This window comes from Bradysia coprophila, unplaced genomic scaffold (genome assembly GCF_014529535.1).
Source record: "Bradysia coprophila strain Holo2 unplaced genomic scaffold, BU_Bcop_v1 contig_379, whole genome shotgun sequence".
NCBI classification, from domain to species: domain Eukaryota; kingdom Metazoa; phylum Arthropoda; class Insecta; order Diptera; family Sciaridae; genus Bradysia; species Bradysia coprophila.
Window position 1 is genome coordinate 1 of NW_023503638.1, and position 17,732 is coordinate 17,732.

The 17,732-nt window shown below is 34.6% G+C and overlaps 1 pseudogene; it reads left to right on the top strand.

The window, feature by feature from the left end:
- The first annotated feature begins 262 nt into the window (after window positions 1–262).
- On the top strand, window positions 263–16,554 carry LOC119082130 (annotated as a pseudogene).
- Window positions 16,555–17,732: the final 1,178 nt, after the last annotated feature.

The following is a 17,732-nucleotide window of genomic DNA, read 5'->3' on the forward strand; positions in this document are numbered from 1 at the left end:
TTGTTAAGATTCTATTAAATTTGCATTAAAAATTAAATTAATTTCACAGTTATACCACGTTGAACCTGTTGCGAAAAATGGATTTTCTTTTTGTAAAAAAAAAATTCCTTTACTCCATGCATGCTATCCGGATTGTTGAATTTTAAGATTTTAATTTCATATAGATACAGATGGCATGGTTGAACCGAATTAGTCCAGAGATTTTAGTTGTTTATTACGGTTATCATTCAAATATCACATTGTTGTCTTTTTCTGAACGTTCTTTCCAGACGACAAAGATCAAAAACTGTCCCAGAAGGTACTAGTGGAACTGGAGAACATCGACGACGATTGTGATCAGAATGACATTGCGTTTGTGAAAATTGATGATGATAACGAAGCAGCCGAATGGGCATTGATGAAATACCCACAATTGTTAGTGTCCTTCTCATTTTACGTTTTTGTATTGCTCTACTTCAGATGACACGATGGACGTAGGGATTTCTTCTGACCAAGAATTTCTAGGTCATTCAGTTCATCTGAAGTAGACGATCCATATGAGCAATGAGATCATTTAGCAATTTAGACAATAATGTAACAACAATTCTCTTGCAATTACAAGGTGTTCTTTGAACGAGGCATTCCACATATTTATGAGGGCGATTTAATGAAAGAGGATGATCTGCTCGGATGGTTGATTCATCAGAAACGTCACTCGGAAATCCCGGAAGTAACTGACGAAATGAAGGATAAATTAATTGAATCTGAACAATACTTGGCTGTCATTTTCTGTAAGCCCCAAAAAAAAATCGTTTTCGACCATTCGGATCGCTTCCAATAAATCATTCTCTCTTCCGCAGACGACAAAGACGATAAACAAGATATTAGAGTGTTGAATGAATTAGAAAACATCGACGATGAGTTGGAAAAGGAAGGAATTGTCATCGTTCGCATTGACAATGCTGCTGAAGCTAAGGAATATGGTTTGGATCATCTGCCCGCCTTGATCTATTTCGAAGATAAAATACCTGCCCTATACGAGGGAGATTTGATGAATGAAGAGGAGGTGCTGGAATGGTTAATTTTGCAGAAAAATACCGCAACAATTGAAGAAGTTACCGACGAAATTCTGAAGGAATTAATTGATGATCATGAATATGTTGTGGTCTACTTCACCGGACCGTGCGAAGAGGGAGAGAAATGCGATCGGATCTTGGACGATCTAGAAAACATTGACGATGAACTAGATGAAGCCGGTATTATTTTCGTAACAACGGAAGACACAGGCTTTGCCAAGAAAATGGGAATCAAAAACTTCCCCGAATTGGTGTTCTTTAGAAACCGAGATCCATTACATTTCACTGGAGATTTGAATGACGAAGATGAGGTTTTGGCATGGTTAACTGATGAAGATACGTGAGTGGAATCTGTTTAAATTTGGTGGAACAAAGATTAAAATTATCTGCTGTTTTAGATTGGAAATTCCCGGTAAAATTGAGGAGGTCAACACCAAGATGTTGGAGAAGATCTTATCGGAAAACGATCACGTTGTAGTGTTTTTCTGTAAGTATTTTGAGGGTCGTCCGCATTATGTGAAATTAATTTTGTATCATTTCATCTAACAGATCGTGAAGGAGACAAGAAAGCTCAGAAAATTCTCAACGAACTAGAGAACATCGACGATGAATGTGAAGAGAAGAGCATCGACTTCGTTAAGACATCTGATGATGGCATTGACAAGGAGTACGATTTACAATCACTACCCGCACTGGCTTTCTATCGCCACAAATTCCGTACCATTTACACTGGTGACTTGATGAAAGAAGAAGAAATCTTAGAATGGGTTTTGGAGTTGCACGAATCAAATCCCGATGTCATTGAATCGGTTGATAGAAAAACACTACAGGTGCTCATCAATGAAGTGGAACACTTGGCGGTATTTTTCTGTGAGTAAATTAATCGTAGTAAATGTCGTCGATTGTTTAGTAATCCACATCCCCATCCAGACAACGACAAATGTGAATCCTGTCCTGGTATACTTGAAGAATTGGAAACAATTGACGATGAGACCGATGAACATGGCATACAATTTGTTAAATCAAATGATGTTAAGCTTGCACATGAGATCGGAATTTTCGCTTTTCCTGCACTCGTTTACTACGAAACTGGTGTTCCGATTATGTATGATGGTGAGGAAAAAATTGAATTCGTTTTGTCGATTGATTCGGTCGATAATGTTTTGGATCAACCCGTTTCTTTCTAGGTAATCTCAAGAACGAAAGACGAGTTCTGCAGTGGCTTATTGAACAAAAGAGTAAGAATTTTCCATTATCGATCCGATCTTATGACAGAACCAAGAGCTAACCAGTGCTAATAACAATTTATTCTGTCTACTGAACGGTGTGTGTGAAAGGTAGTAGCTCCACGATAGAGGCAATAATAATTTTCATTACATCCCTCAAACCCTTATAATGTCTCTCAGCCACACCGATTTCAAACACCCGTTCAGTAGCGCACTTTGTAAAAAATTCTAACATCGCCTAATAGACCTAACGAATTGGTAAAAGATGTGTCGTCCAGTGATTTCATTTCATGCATGCCATTTTATAAAGTGATTAATAAAGAAAATAAAAATTTAACCGAAACGATGAAACAGGTGACAATGTTAACAACGACTCCCATGTCAAACGAAGTCGTAAGAAGAACGACAAACCATCACGAAAAAACGCTCTACTCAGTCCTGATACATTGAAGAATTACGTTAGGAAACTGAAAAATTGTATAGGAGATCATGTAGATTGTGACGATGATGACGATGACGATGATAGTGATGAAAGCACTTTTAAAAGTAGGGACGAAAATAAAAATGCGGGTAAATCACTTAGTCGTGACGTTCTCAAAAATTATGTTCGAAGAAATGCAAAAACATTCCGTTCTAATGCGAATAAGTATTTAGACAATAAAAGAAGAAAGACGAAGAATGGTGATGATGATGACGACGATGATGATGATGACGACGATGATGATGATGACGACGACGATGATGATGATGATGATGATGACGATGATGATGATGATGATGATGATGATGATGACGATGATGATGATGATGATGATGATGACGATGACGATGATGATGATGATGATGATGATGATGACGATGATGATGACGATGATGATGACGATGATGATGACGATGATGAAAATGATGACGACGATGATGATAATGATGATGATGATGATGATGACGACGACGAGAACGAACATGACAATGGTAAAAATGTAGAAAAGTTAAACCTGTAATGCCACAGTACCCGATACATGATACCTGATCGCATTATTTATTCAACCGGCTTTTATTCGCATTAACAGTCTTTCATACATTGTTTGTTTATAAAAAGATGTTGCATGAAGTGTGTTTTTTTCGCTGTTTAATACATTCCTCGTTCAATTAATTTCGAAATTGTTTTAGAAAAAATAGTCAAAGCATAATCTGCCTTTACAGAACTTTGTTCATAATAGTTTGTTATATGAGAAAGAGAAAAAAGTGTTTAATCTTTTACAGGTGACAAAAGTGTAACCCCGAATCTGTTACTTCATTTGATCTAAGCATTTTTTTTAAATGAATTGAAACAAGATTATTCACATCAATCAAGGCTCTGCTAGAGAGAGCATTGCTCAATCGACAAGTTGTTGCAGAAGATATTTTAACGTTTTCAAAGACATTTATATATCGTAACCACTTCCGTATAACTTCTACAGACGGTCCTATTTAACATATTGTCAGTTTCCCAAAACTAAGTGTCAAACAGCTTCGGTTATATCATATAGTTGTAACTTTTTTTACTTTGTCAAATTTGGATTTATCCTTGGAGAGGATCTTTCTGAACATATATCTTCTAAATACAATAACCGACTTTGAAATATGTCTTCATTTCGCTGACTGTATTTCCAGAAATATTTTTTTTGTAAATCGGCTACAATTAGAGGCAGAGAAGTTTCAGCATGAATTCGATTCAACTGTGAGATAAGGGGTAACACTCATAGCAAACTTCTTCTGCAGCAGAAGTTCTACACACATAACTCATTATCATATTAACATAAATAAATAGCTGACACAATGTTTACCGGTTGGAATTGTTTTAATATTTTATCGACTATAATAAAATAGACCAAAAATATAAAAATGAAAATTTAAAATTTATGCAATCACTATAAACGAAAAGAAAAGAAAATGTTTGATATTACCGCCTTGCAATTGTGTTTTTTATACGAAAATTAAACAATCGAAATATGTAAAAAAAAACAAGGATCACAAGTTGCATGCAAATTAAATGAAAATTGTTGTAAGCCATTTTAGTTGTCAGCATCAAAAACATTTTGTCAGTTAGCGAATGTTTTACTTTGAAAATAGATTCGATTCTACTGTATCTGTGGAAATAATTGTTTTAATCGATTGATTGAGAAAACCTCTTAAAGAAGTCAACAAAAAAAAACTTACGATTATGCTCTCTCAATGTGCTCGGTATATTATTTACTGATCAAATGAAACATCAAGAGGTGTTTATACTAACCAATTGGATTTGATCGTTTTTTGGATTTGTTTCTTTGTTGTTTAAAAAAAAATTGTAATAATATGCTTTCAATGTTATTACACCATTTAAACCAGCTCTTTGATTTAATAAAACAAACAAAAAAAAAGAACCAAACTGGACAAAATGTTTTTGTGTTCACTACAGATGACGAATGTTTCTTTGTTGGATTGGGTCACCGGGGCCAGTCGTCCAGAAAAGGCAACACATTTTCACCCAACGAATATCGACCATTCCAGTGCTGTCCAACGAAATTGGAGCGGGCAACCAAAGTTCCTAAAATGACTGCTCAAAAATTGTCACACAAAGCCGACTCGTCCGGAAAGAGTGGCCACTTTCAATTCAGCTCCACCAAAAGTGAACCGAAAAGCGAACCGTTAGTCAAGCGGCCCGTTGCACCATTGAAGAAATCCAGCGAAATCAATGAGAAAAAGGACGCCAAGAAAGCTCTAGCTAAAGGCAAAGACAAAGATGGAAAGCAAGGTCAGAAGGGTTTTCTGGGTATCGGTAAAATAGTCAATTGGTTGTAAAGTAGTTCTGAGCCGACTTTTCGAAAATTTTTGTATTTGTTATTGCTGAGGGGACATCTATAGCCATTGTCTATTTATCTTTTGATTTCTGCATGGGGAGCCCAACAGTCATGTACATAGAATGCCAAAATAAAATGAATTAATTGCTGTGTACCATTTGGAAACTCTTATTTTTTGGGCGAAATACGAGTCCAGCAAACTTTCTAATTCACTTCTAAGACGAGCCTTCATCGCAAATCAAATTAGAGCTCTTGGTTATCAATTTTCCAGTCTCCCGATTTTTCTCTTTTCATTAGATGTAACTCTCAATCCATTTCACTCTTTTATGACTCTTGGCTAAACAATCTCTGACCAAATTTTTCTTAGTTTTCCTTAATTTATTCTATGTACATGATAAACACAATTGAAAGTCGAACATAGATGGACATTGGACCTCACAATTTTAATTTATTTATTTAAAAAAAAATTCAAGACCACTACGAGTCCCCCTTGCTATCCTACCGAATTATGAAATTGTAGGTACCAGTACTTGTTGTGTTCATTATAAATTTTAAATCATCGGTGGACCACCCGCCAATTCTAATTCCAATTTACAACTCATTACACCCGCTGCATCTGTTGTTACTGACAATTCGGTATCACAAGTTCGTGTGTACGTGAATACGTAACCGTATTCAAATTTTGAATTTCCGTCAGTTTCCACCTCAGACTTTAGGTTTAGTCCTGGCTCAAAAATAAGGGTTACGCGAGGTTGTGTCCATCTACATTTCGACTTTAATTATCTAAATTTATACCCAACAAAAACACAGAGAATATTTGAATTTTGAAGTTAAAAAAATGTTTTCCTTTCATAGGAATTGAAACTTTCTTTCGTGCTGTTCATAATCAAATAAAGAATCTCTTGGGTGGTGATGATTATGATTAACAATCGATTCAACACTTAGAGCTTCTAATTTAATTATTTATATTGTTAACTAAAAAAAAAACAAATTCGATAAATCAACCGAAACAAGAAGAAAGCTAACAATGAAATTGTACAAATTTATATTTCCTAAGAAAAGAAAAATTCTTTTTGAATAAAAAATCAATCACAAAAATGTAAACAAAAATACACGATCAACGAACCATAATCATAATATTGTTGTTGTTGTTGTATTTCCTGATGTCTCATTGAAATTATCATGCCGAACACCGGTTGATTAAATGAGAATAACTTTAAAGAATTCGACCAATTCTACTAACTTGCCTCGTTCATTAGAAGTTTTTATTAAAATAAAATGTTAAGTTCAGTAAAAAATGAAAATGTCAATATTTCGAAAAGGTGCACCGTCGGTCTTGAAAGAAAATAGATTTTGATACCGGAGATGCATCTTATCGAACTTTGGAAATTTTCATTTTTCAGTGGAGTGAATTCTTCAATCAACCGGTCGTCCTAGTAAAACAATATCTGACTATTAAAAAAACCAAATTTCATAGCATTTTCTTTTCCAATAACATCTGGATAAGAGAAGGCTGAATATAAAAAATCATTTAATCATTAAAAACTCATTTAATTGGTTATGTCTTCCAACCAATCTTTCTCTTTCATCCCCAACTTAGAACAGCTAGAGACGATTGTGGTTCGGTGAAGAAAGAAAGGAAGAAAATTAAAGAAAGAGAAAAATATAAATGTTGATTTCGCTTAGCTCTCGTGTTTGTGATAATTTAAATAAAAAATTATTTTAAAAATAATTAAAAACTAAAATCTCGCTTACTCGCAACTTTAACTCAAAACAAAAACAAACAAAAAAAAACTTTGTCTACTTTTAACTTTTATCATTTTTATTTTTGTTGTTGTAAAAGACGCGAACAGAATGACTCGATACGGTAATGATGCGTCCGATAATATAATTTATCTTTCTATATTTTTGTAAACGTTTTTAGTCTAGTTTCTGTTTCATTTTAATTTATTTATATTAATTTAGAGTTAGATGAAGAAGATGAATAAAAAAATACTTTATCACAATGAAAGACTTTGTTGCGTTGTTGTCATTATTTTCGAATGTTTATTTATTTATAAAAATTTATATTTTTGTTGAATTTACATAATGTTTAAGTAAAATAAAAAATAAAAAAAATTGTTACCAAAAAAATTAAAATAAAATATTTTAGTTAATACGCTGATCGAATTGCATCAACAGTTCATTAAAAATCATTTATAACAACTGTACTATAAAATTTATTGTGTTAGCTTTTCGTTACGATTGCATAAATTTTAAATTTTTTGAATTAAAAAATTCCCCCAAACAGTCACACCACAGTCTAGAGAGTCTACACAATCCGACCAACTTAAAATATAATCCGTTTTGATTTAGGGCAGGTAGAGCAAAGAATTCAAAACTTAAGTTTTAATTATTTAGCTTTTTTTCATTTTCTTCTGAGCTTTTATAACACTTTCTATGTGCAAGTGTCTTCAGTTGAAAATATTGTTCTGACTTACTCGATTGCAGTCCTTGTACTGAGCTCGAGCTCCAAACGACACATAGACTTCGTTAAAATAAAAAATATATTTTTAAATTAAAAAAATGGTCGATCGATGAAGTAACATTTTCGAACCCGAACTCACTCATTTTTTTTGGAAAAATAGAAAATTATACTCGAAAAGCGTAGAGAAACATCTTTTTCAAGTTTCGAAATGCAAATTGAAAGCTTTTCTTAGAAAACTACCTTTACCGCAATGATATGACTAAGTAACGTAATTCATTATCCAGCGAAATTAAAGAGCTTTTAAAAGATTTGAGCTTTAGAGATTTAATGGATACAAGTTCAAAGCTTCCTTAAACTATTTAAAGCTAAACGAAAAAGAGCTTTCTTAGTTTCGCATTATTTCTATAGATCTATTGGTGTGTTAATGGCTATTTATGACATCGAGTGCAAAGTAATTAGTAATTTAGGGTACAGTCGTGTAATTATGACAGGAGAACGCAGGTCGTGTGTCATAATACACATAGTGACCATAATAAAGTACTTTGCACCGATATATACAACAATCTATGAAACAGAGGCATAGATCACTAGTGCGTTTAAAGCACTAGGACCCAGGGCGGCAAAGTTACTTAAGTATAAAGCTTGCTGGAATGACATTTCAAAACGGATTAGATCTTTAAAAAGAGACCAATTCATCTATTAAACTTAGTCAAAAATAAATCTGAACCAAATTTTCAATCTTCACTTTGTTATTCAAAATTTCATTTCCTATTCGGCCATCTCATAAAAATATATTCCTAAAGACCTTCCCCTTAGAACTAGTATCTATCAACTGAAACTCATTTGAAATTCATCTTTAGATATTTGCATAAACATTTAGAGGAGATTCATTTTCAAGGAAAAGGAAAACTATTTTAATTATCACAATTTGACTGAATTGTTTATTGCAATGAAAAATTTGCCAGAAACGATAAACTATGTACCACAGAAAAACAGTTCGATGGAAACAGAACTCTTAAAAGAACTATATTTTCAAAACAGTACCTCAAACACAAGTAAATTTGTTTTTGTTTTTTAATTTATTGAAGAAATTTAGGAAACTTAGGAATATCTGAAGAAGAAAATTTTTAATTTTTTTTTTCTTTGTAAATTAAACAAACCTCTCAAACATAAAATCGATGAATTTGTGGTTTGTACACACAATTTTTTCTAAATAAATTTCGTGTTAACTGTTAATTGCATTGAGTTTTATTTACTTAACTGATCCCAAACATGTTTTATTAATCACATGCGATAATGGAAAATTTAAATGAACAAATTTAACAATTCCGTTCACAACGAAAAGCTACTGCAGAATGCGTCAGGTATGGTGAACACGTAACGAATCCAATGATTTTATTACAATGTTAAATTAACAATTTTTCATATTGAACATTTCTGGTATTTGATTAGGAAGCATGGAAAATGAAGAGGATGTACTGGACTGGATGGTTAGCCAGAAGCAAGACGAAAGTATCGAGAAGATAAATAGAGAAACTCTCTTCGATTACATAGCTGCGAAGGACTTTTTGGCAGTTATATTCTGTGAGTAGAGTGACCCACAACCTGAAATATTTCCATCGTTCAGTGAACACACATTTCTCAATAAATCGATTGTAACAATAGATGACAACGAAGATCCTCAATCACCCAGAGTGTTGAGACATTTAGAGTTGATAGACGATGAAGCAGCGGAATATGGTATTAAAGTGGTTAAGACCGATGATCGCCTGATGGCTAAGAAATATGGATACAGAAAACCACCAGGCATTACCTACTTCAGGAAAGGTGTTGTTGACTTCTATCAGTTACCGCGTAGCTTATAATGAGCTAACGAGCTAACAATTTTATTAGGAAAATATATCAACTACGATGGCGATATTGACGATGAAGAAGAAGTGCTCGATTGGTTAACACTGCCGGATAATATGGAAATGACCGATCACATCGAACAAGTTAATCGGAAGATGTTCCAGAAAATTCGTCAAACGTCGGACTATTTAGCTGTTTTTCTGTGTAAATTCTTGTTGTCACATCGACATTTCCCGTTTGAAATTCTAACGATTTATTAACGTGTAGTCAGCGACGACTGTAAACAATGTCCAAGAGTGTTGAGCGAAATCGAACATATTGATGACGAAGCTGATGGCGCCGGAATTAATTTCGTTAAAATCGATGACAAGAAAATGGCTAAAGAGTTCGGAGTCTTTGCATTGCCGGCAATTTTATTTTTCCGACAAAATTCGAAGGAGCCAGTTATCTATGCAGGTCAGTGGCGCTCAGGATAGCATTACAGCCAATATTCGAGAAAAAATTTCCTAACAAATTTTCGGAATTTTAGAAAATTTCAAGAAATTGCTGATGATCTTAAAGATTTTCAGATGTGATATTCTCGCCCCCTGTTTCCTACTAACGTATTTCTTTCCGAAAATAAAGGTGACTTATATGAAGAAGATCAAATTCTCAATTGGCTAATGACACAAAAGGATCCGGGTGGTGATGTTATCGAAGACATTGAAGGCGAACGACTCATCACTTTAATTGAAGAATCCGGATCGATGGCAGTCTATTTTTGTAAGTTTTCCTGTTGTTTCTACTTCCCTTTTATAAAGACATAGCTCATAGCTCAGCAAAGGTGGTAAGTTACTAATGAAATTTATAAATTGTCGCCGACGCCAGATTGATACTTAAGTTTCCATAGTTCAACATTTACTTTCCATGCTTCAGAAAATTTTTATTTTCGAAAATTTATGGCAAATGTATAAACTATAGGGAACAAGACATTTTGCGACATATGCAGTGCAAAAGCAATCAAAAAAACTCGCGTCAAAAAGGAACAAAAAGAAACAGCATCACCTTCGGTAGAAGGAGATCATCTTCGAGAAACTACGCCTCCACCCACACCACAACCACCACCAATCGAAGAGGGTATATTACCGAATAAACCCGCTTTCAAAATGCCACCACACTCAGTACTACTTCATTTATATGAAACGGAATGATCGAAAATAATTGGAATGCTATTCCAGTAGATAGAATCCTCTATACAAGAATGAGCTTTATATTGCACAAATTGCACAATGCACACACAAAACATCATTCTGCACTTATGATTCAACATAATTTTTTTTTGTATATCCCTCACAGCTAGACGAAAAGCATTTTTGTAAATAGAGTTGATGAAGTTGCGTTACTTTCGTATTATTTTTAGATAAATCCATTCTAAAAACTTAACCAAAATTCGATGATTTCCACACCCCTTTAACATTTAAGTATGATCGCAAACCAATGCCACATCAATTCATTTCCATATTGATTGCGTTAAAGATGCCGATGATTGTGAACAATGCTCCAAAATACTCGATGAATTGGAGAATATTGACGACGATTGCGATCGCCACGGTATTACTTTTGTGAAAACAAAAGACTTTTCCGTAGCTGAACAGTATGGCGTACATGATTATCCGGCGCTGGTCTACTTCGAAGCCTCAATACCGAATGTGTTCGAAGGTTTTTTTGATAAAAATGGAATTATTTTTTAGTTGGAACTTTTTACATTTTTCTTGAATACTTTTTGAAGGACACTTAAACGAGGAGGAGGAAGTGCTACAATGGTTAATTACGCAAAAAACTGAAGATCGAATCGAATTAATCACGCGACAAATGTTGGAAACTATGGTGGAAGACACCCAATATCTGGCCGTATATTTTTGTAAGTCAATACCAAAGTGTTGTTGCCTCGTTGAGTCAGTTACTACTTTTTTTTGTTATTTTTTTCCCCAATCACCTCGTGTGTTCTCCCCGAAATGATTTGATTTTGTTGAATATTTTTCACCCCGAGCTTGAAGTGTGACGATCCTCTAGCTGATCAAATATTAATTTTGGTATTTCCCTTTTTTTCACACACGAACAAACACTCATCATATCAGAGACAAACGAAACATGTAAACTTTTTGTAAGCGACAAGCGTATCACGATGTCATCATTATAATCTGTTACTACCTTTGTTTAAAATACTGTCTGAAGTTTGGAATTCTGCTACTTCGTTTGTGGTAGTATCACTACCATTCAAAAATATTCGATCATTGTGAGTTGAGGAGTGCCAAAAAAAACCAATGATACCGGATTTTCACTAAAGATGGTGTATTCGATAGATTGAACCTTGGTCGTTAACCTGTCACAGACCGAAAGCATATTAACAGTTTTACTATTTAAACTATTACTTCATTTGGTCGAATATATTCAAAGATTAATTTCAAAAATCTTTTACTTCATTTGTTTTGAAAATACTTTTTTGCAATATAATGCCTCATTAATCAGAACGTCTCGTTTACTATTGCTGTCGTTTTCAATAACAGATCTTCTCTTGTGAAAATCCGGTACCATTACCAGTTTTCAGAGAAGTTCCGAAAAAATCTGATTTTTTTCTAATTTTTTTTAGAAATAAAATTTACAAAAATAAGTCTTGCTTCGACGATACACCGTAGGAACTCGTATACCTTTTGAGAATACATAAATTTGCGTCACAAATACTTAGTAGCAGTTGTTTTCTTAGTGAACTGCGCATTCCTACTCACGTATAAGATATCTCTTAAAAGTATATTCTCGATATAGTTTGCAAAAAACGGCATAGTTCACTAGATAGTAAATTTAACAGATTTCTCCTGAAAAAATGAAGATTTATCGTAATATAGCCAAAAACTGGAATCTTGGGGAAACGCAGCTGATGCTTCCCAACTTACCGACCGATTTCAGAAAACTTTTTCTAATGTAAAACTCAATAGACTGGGGCCTGTGGTATGTTGAGTCCCTCATCGGTCCAAGGCTTGAAACCTATGCCATATTATTACATTACCTGAGCAAGCTTAGGACCGATGAGGGACTCAAAATACCACAGGCCCCAGGTCTACAAGATTTTAGAGATTTTTAAGGGTTTGGTAAATGGTCAGGCCAAAATGGTCAATTTTTCGTTTCGGAGCACAATTCAAGGTTTGGAAATAAAACTTCGAATTGTGTTGCTAAACCAAAAGTAACTCATTTTGGCGTGATAATGCACCTTTCAAACTACCAAATAGCCGGAAACAGTATCTTGTGTAGTACTGGGCGTAGGTAAGTAACCCTAAGAGCTACCAAAATTTCGTGCTAAAGTTATGCGGAAATGAACACTTTGCAAAGAGTCATCAAAATAATGCGATGCTGATTGGAATGTAATCAGAGAACTCCCTCAGAAATCAGTATCACTTTTGGCTTTACTTCAAAAAAAAAGAGTTAGACAGATAGGTTGTAGCACATACCTTCCATCGAATCAGCAATGATTTATCTGAATTGTATTTGATCAAAATTACACTTGAAAAAAACAAAACATATTTCCAATAATAAAACCATTCCAACACGTTGTTATATGTACCTTCCTTATCAGTGCCCGAAAATTACACATATCAACCAGCTTATTGCCGAAGTCTTTGTTCACCTATTCCAAAGAATTATTCGACAAAACAGGACTCAGTACTTGAATCAAATATGCTGCCGCCAAAAGAAAAGAGGTTGAAAAACCAAGGTATATGATGTGTGTTTTGAGATATACATTAGTTAACCAATAAAATCATTAAGAAAATGCCTTTTTGCAGCATTATTGAAAAATTTGATTATTTAAATTTTTTTTATATAAATCGCTGTTGTATCCTCTCGAGAGGGCAGAGTTATGAATAACCGTTTAATTTAATGGTATTATTGTGGTCCAGCAGTTGAACGATTTGCTCTATCTGTATTGCATTCACATTATTCCAATTGTTCGGAACCACATTATCATGTAAATATATCATGCGATAACCGTGGTCATTCCGAAATGGATGGATGGGATTACTATTATAATTAATGGAATTAACGTTATATTTTCCCAATATTGGTAGATTGTGGTAATAACGGTAAAGTGGAAATATTTGTAAATGGAAAAATTCCATTGCTAAACCAAGAAATTCCGTTGGTGGAATACATTTTCCCATTCCTAAATTGATCACAGTACGCGTCAAAGTTCAAAAATTTGGAATTGCGCTTTGCTATCACGACACAATTTATAAACGTTACAGACGGCTAGGCCAGTCTGGCTTCTTTCCAGTCTAAAAACTCTAAAAAGGAAGAAAATCAAAGTAAGGGGTACCTGGAATATTTCCTCACGTTGTGGTGGATGGAACTTACCTTCCTCATTCCATATATAGGTTTGGAAGTCAGGCCGATTGTTGACTGACTCTAACCCCAACCAAATTTGTGACTCATTTGCCTCACTATCTTATACGCGTTTATACGGCATGAGTGCCGTGCGACACAAATGTGGATGGAATTAACTGTAAGTTATAACTATGGGTACTGTAACACAGTCAATTTGATCCATAATGAAGTTTCTTTATAATAAAACTCCAGAACATCCAAAAACTCTTTCTCGAAAATCAGGCCCATAACCTGTAACCGCTTTTAGTAAATTGTTGCTGTACAAAGCTATCATCATTTCAAGAACAAAATCAAATTATCATTTTACTGTATGTCTGAAAGTGTAAATCGAAATTTGTATTGCCAAATGAAGCATGAAATAATCCAATTTTATCCAAAATTCGTAGACAAGCATGGTAGCAAAGCTCGCACTGTTGACGACCAACAATAATACCGTCTCTGCCATATTTTCCAGAAAATTGTAGCACACACACAAAATATCAATTTAACTTCCAGTATTAACGAAGCGAATCTAATCAGTTGCGATTGACCTTGTTTTGGCCTTATTATTTACAAGACAAAAATAAAATTTTGTTCTGGACTATTTTATTTGCTTTAATTTTATATTTTATTGTTCATCACACTCACAAAAGAAAAATATGCGCTTCAAGTACAAACATTCAATTTGTCGACTACTAACTGCTTCGATACGAGATACGCCACAATTTCTATTTCAGATAAGCCAAAATGCAACATATGCGATGCAATACTCGAAGGATTGGAATTAATTGACGATGAATGCGACGTCTTTGGTATTCATATGGTCAAGATTCAGGACCCACAATTGGCGAAACGGTATTCTATCAAAACGTTCCCGGCATTGGTCTACTTCCGCAATGGCAATCCGTTGATCTTCGAAGGAGACATGCAAAACGAACAGTCCGTACTGGAATGGTTGATCGATGATGATAACAGGGAATTGGGCTGACGAGATTGAGGAAGTGAATGATAGGATGCTGGAGAGGTTGTTGGACGAATCATCACTATTGGTTGTCTTTTTCTGTAAGTTCAGAGACGAAAATTTCTAAGCTAAGTTTTCCAATTGTCTCCTATGTTTTGCGTTAAGATGATGACGATTGTGCAGAATGTGAAGAAATCCTGGAAGAGCTCGAGGAAATCGATGGAGAAGCTGATATGTTTGGCATTGATTTTGTTAAAATCGCCAGCGCTGAAGCAGCGAAAAAGTATGAGGTTGTTAACATCCCATCACTGCTTTACTTCAGGTTAGGTCAACAAAATTGTCTCGTATTTTACGTGGCTCAGCGATAATTTTGTAACAGAAAACAAGTTCCAATGCTGTACGATGGTGACCTTCATCAGCACGATAAAATTTTATCCTGGCTGACATCTCAAGATGTTTTTGAAATTAAAAATGAGATCGAAGAAGTGAACAGAAAAATGCTGGACAAGTTGTTGGAAGAGAACGAGTTCTTGACGGTCTATTTCTGTAAATATTATATCGATAAGGTCGCCAACAAGCGAAGGGTAACCTAAATTTTGTTTAAAATTTATTTAGATGAAAATGGTCATCCAGACAGTGATGTCGTGCTGGAAAAACTTGAAAACATTGACAGTGAAACCGATAATTTAGACATAACCTTTGTGAAAATGGCCGACTCTCGATATGCTAAGAAATGGGGTGTCACGAAACTACCGGCTATTGTCTATTTCCGGAAACGTTTCCCCAGTATATTCAGAGGTAAGAGTTTTCAGTCATCTGTCTAAAATTTCGAACAAAGCTGTGAAATTTGGCCTCAATTTCAGGCGATCTAATGGTTGAGGAAGAAGTGCTAGAATGGCTGCGTAAAAATCGATTCAGACAACCCGAACTAAATATTTTCATGTACGCCCTGATAGCAATATCGATCGCATTTATTCTGTATACAGCGTTTTTACTGCAATGTTTTAAGCCAACACCACCGCCACCACCTCAACATCCCAAACAACAATAAAATGTTGTGCAGCATTATCAGCTATATATTTCTAAGACGAAACATTTGATTGAGTATCTAGCTTAACTCATTCGGAAAGACTTACACGCATCCGGTTTCAAAATTGTGCCGACTTAACAATTTCACTGCGTCCTTGAAGATGATCTAAAATCACCTATATAGATCATCTTCAAGGACGTTTGAAATGCCATAAACGTCAAAAAATCACACAAATGAACGAAACATTTAACGAAACTAAAGTGAGGCTACGTCTGAAAGTACCGTAACTTGAAGATGATCTATTTTCACGCTGGGGTACTGATTACACGCACAATCTCTGTAGAAATGCAGCTGATGAAAATTTGGCACAATTTTGAAACGCGGACTAGATTTTAGACGCAACGACTCATTTACTTACTAAGATAAGTATCTTTCCGAATGTCCGGTGCTAGATGTCGATTCTAAATGACTTGTGATTTTCGAATATTTTTGCCCTCTGTTTTCTACAGTTTAAACACTTTGAAAATGGGTTGGTATTGAGGGTTCAACCGAGTCCTTCTTTTGCGTTGGGTAGTTAGATAGACTAGTAGGACTCTTTGAAGCATTGTAAAATAAAATAAAAATTTAAAAAATTAATTCGTTGTTTTGGTGCGTGAGTGCGCGCTCATCCCTTTACTAATCGAGTTTTAGATAAAAAATTTCAAATTTTCATTTGATTGATTTATAAACGAATCAAAACTAAGCTATCGATTTCTATTAAAACTTTAACTTCATAAATCCACATAACGAACCTTTTTGCGGACGGCTATGTTATCAAGGACCAACAGAAATAAGTAAAATTACCTCGGCCTAGCTAGCATTCTTTTATACAGGAAAATGTATGGTAACAACTAATGAAGTACAAGATTTTCTATTCAACACTAGCTGATCCTCTTAGGATTGGATGGAACATATTCGATTAATTATACAGACAGATATGATTGCGGTCTGCGAAAGGTTTAAAGATCAAGAATTTAGATTTAAAGCAGGCACTAATTTTGAGAAAATGTTTTCCTAATTTTTTCAATTTTTTCAAATTTTCTCAATTTTCTCAAATTTTTTCAATTTTCCCAAATTTTCTCAATTTTTTCAAACTTTCTCAATTTTTTTCAAATTTTCTCAATTTTTATTCTTTAAGATTAATAAGTCTAAAAAATAAGATTAGCAAATATTTTTGAAAAAAAAAATCTTTATTCAGCAGAGTGGTCAAAGTTTTTCACAAAGGAAGGTGTTGAGTACGAATTACTTCTTACAGTTTTTATTCGTTACCCGGGTCGAACGAATTTTACGTTTTAATGGATTATTTTCCGAAGCCTTAACGTTTCCATCATTAATCAATATTGTCGATGAAGTTTTGCCGTGGGAATCACTGCTATCGATGACCACTTCATTAGTTACTGATGGCGAAAGAAAGAACACAGGTCATCTTACAGGACTGTGGCAACGACTGAAAGAAGAAAAAGAAGAAATTTCGGAAGGTCCGTTCATTACAATATGGTGCGTCGGTCATCGTGTGAACCTAGGGTGGAAGTCAACTTGTCAACTGCCAATAATTTCTGATGTCATTAGAAAAATCATAAATGTTTCTTCATATTTTCATCAATCTGGTGAAAAAACAAGACAACAGAAAAAAACCTAAACACTCCATTACACTACCCAAAGTACTTCGAAATTCGCTGGTCAGAGTTTACACTAGAGATGAGCGGGCCGACGTTAATTCAATACCCGACCCGACCCGGCCCGATCCAATTTTTTGAACCCGAGCCCGACCCGACCCGAGACTTTTCTCTTCGCGGCCCGACCCAACCCGACCCGAAAAAATCATCGGCCCGACGTGACCCGACTTTTTTTTACTATAAGAAATTTAATGAAAAATCATTTTCTACGCATAA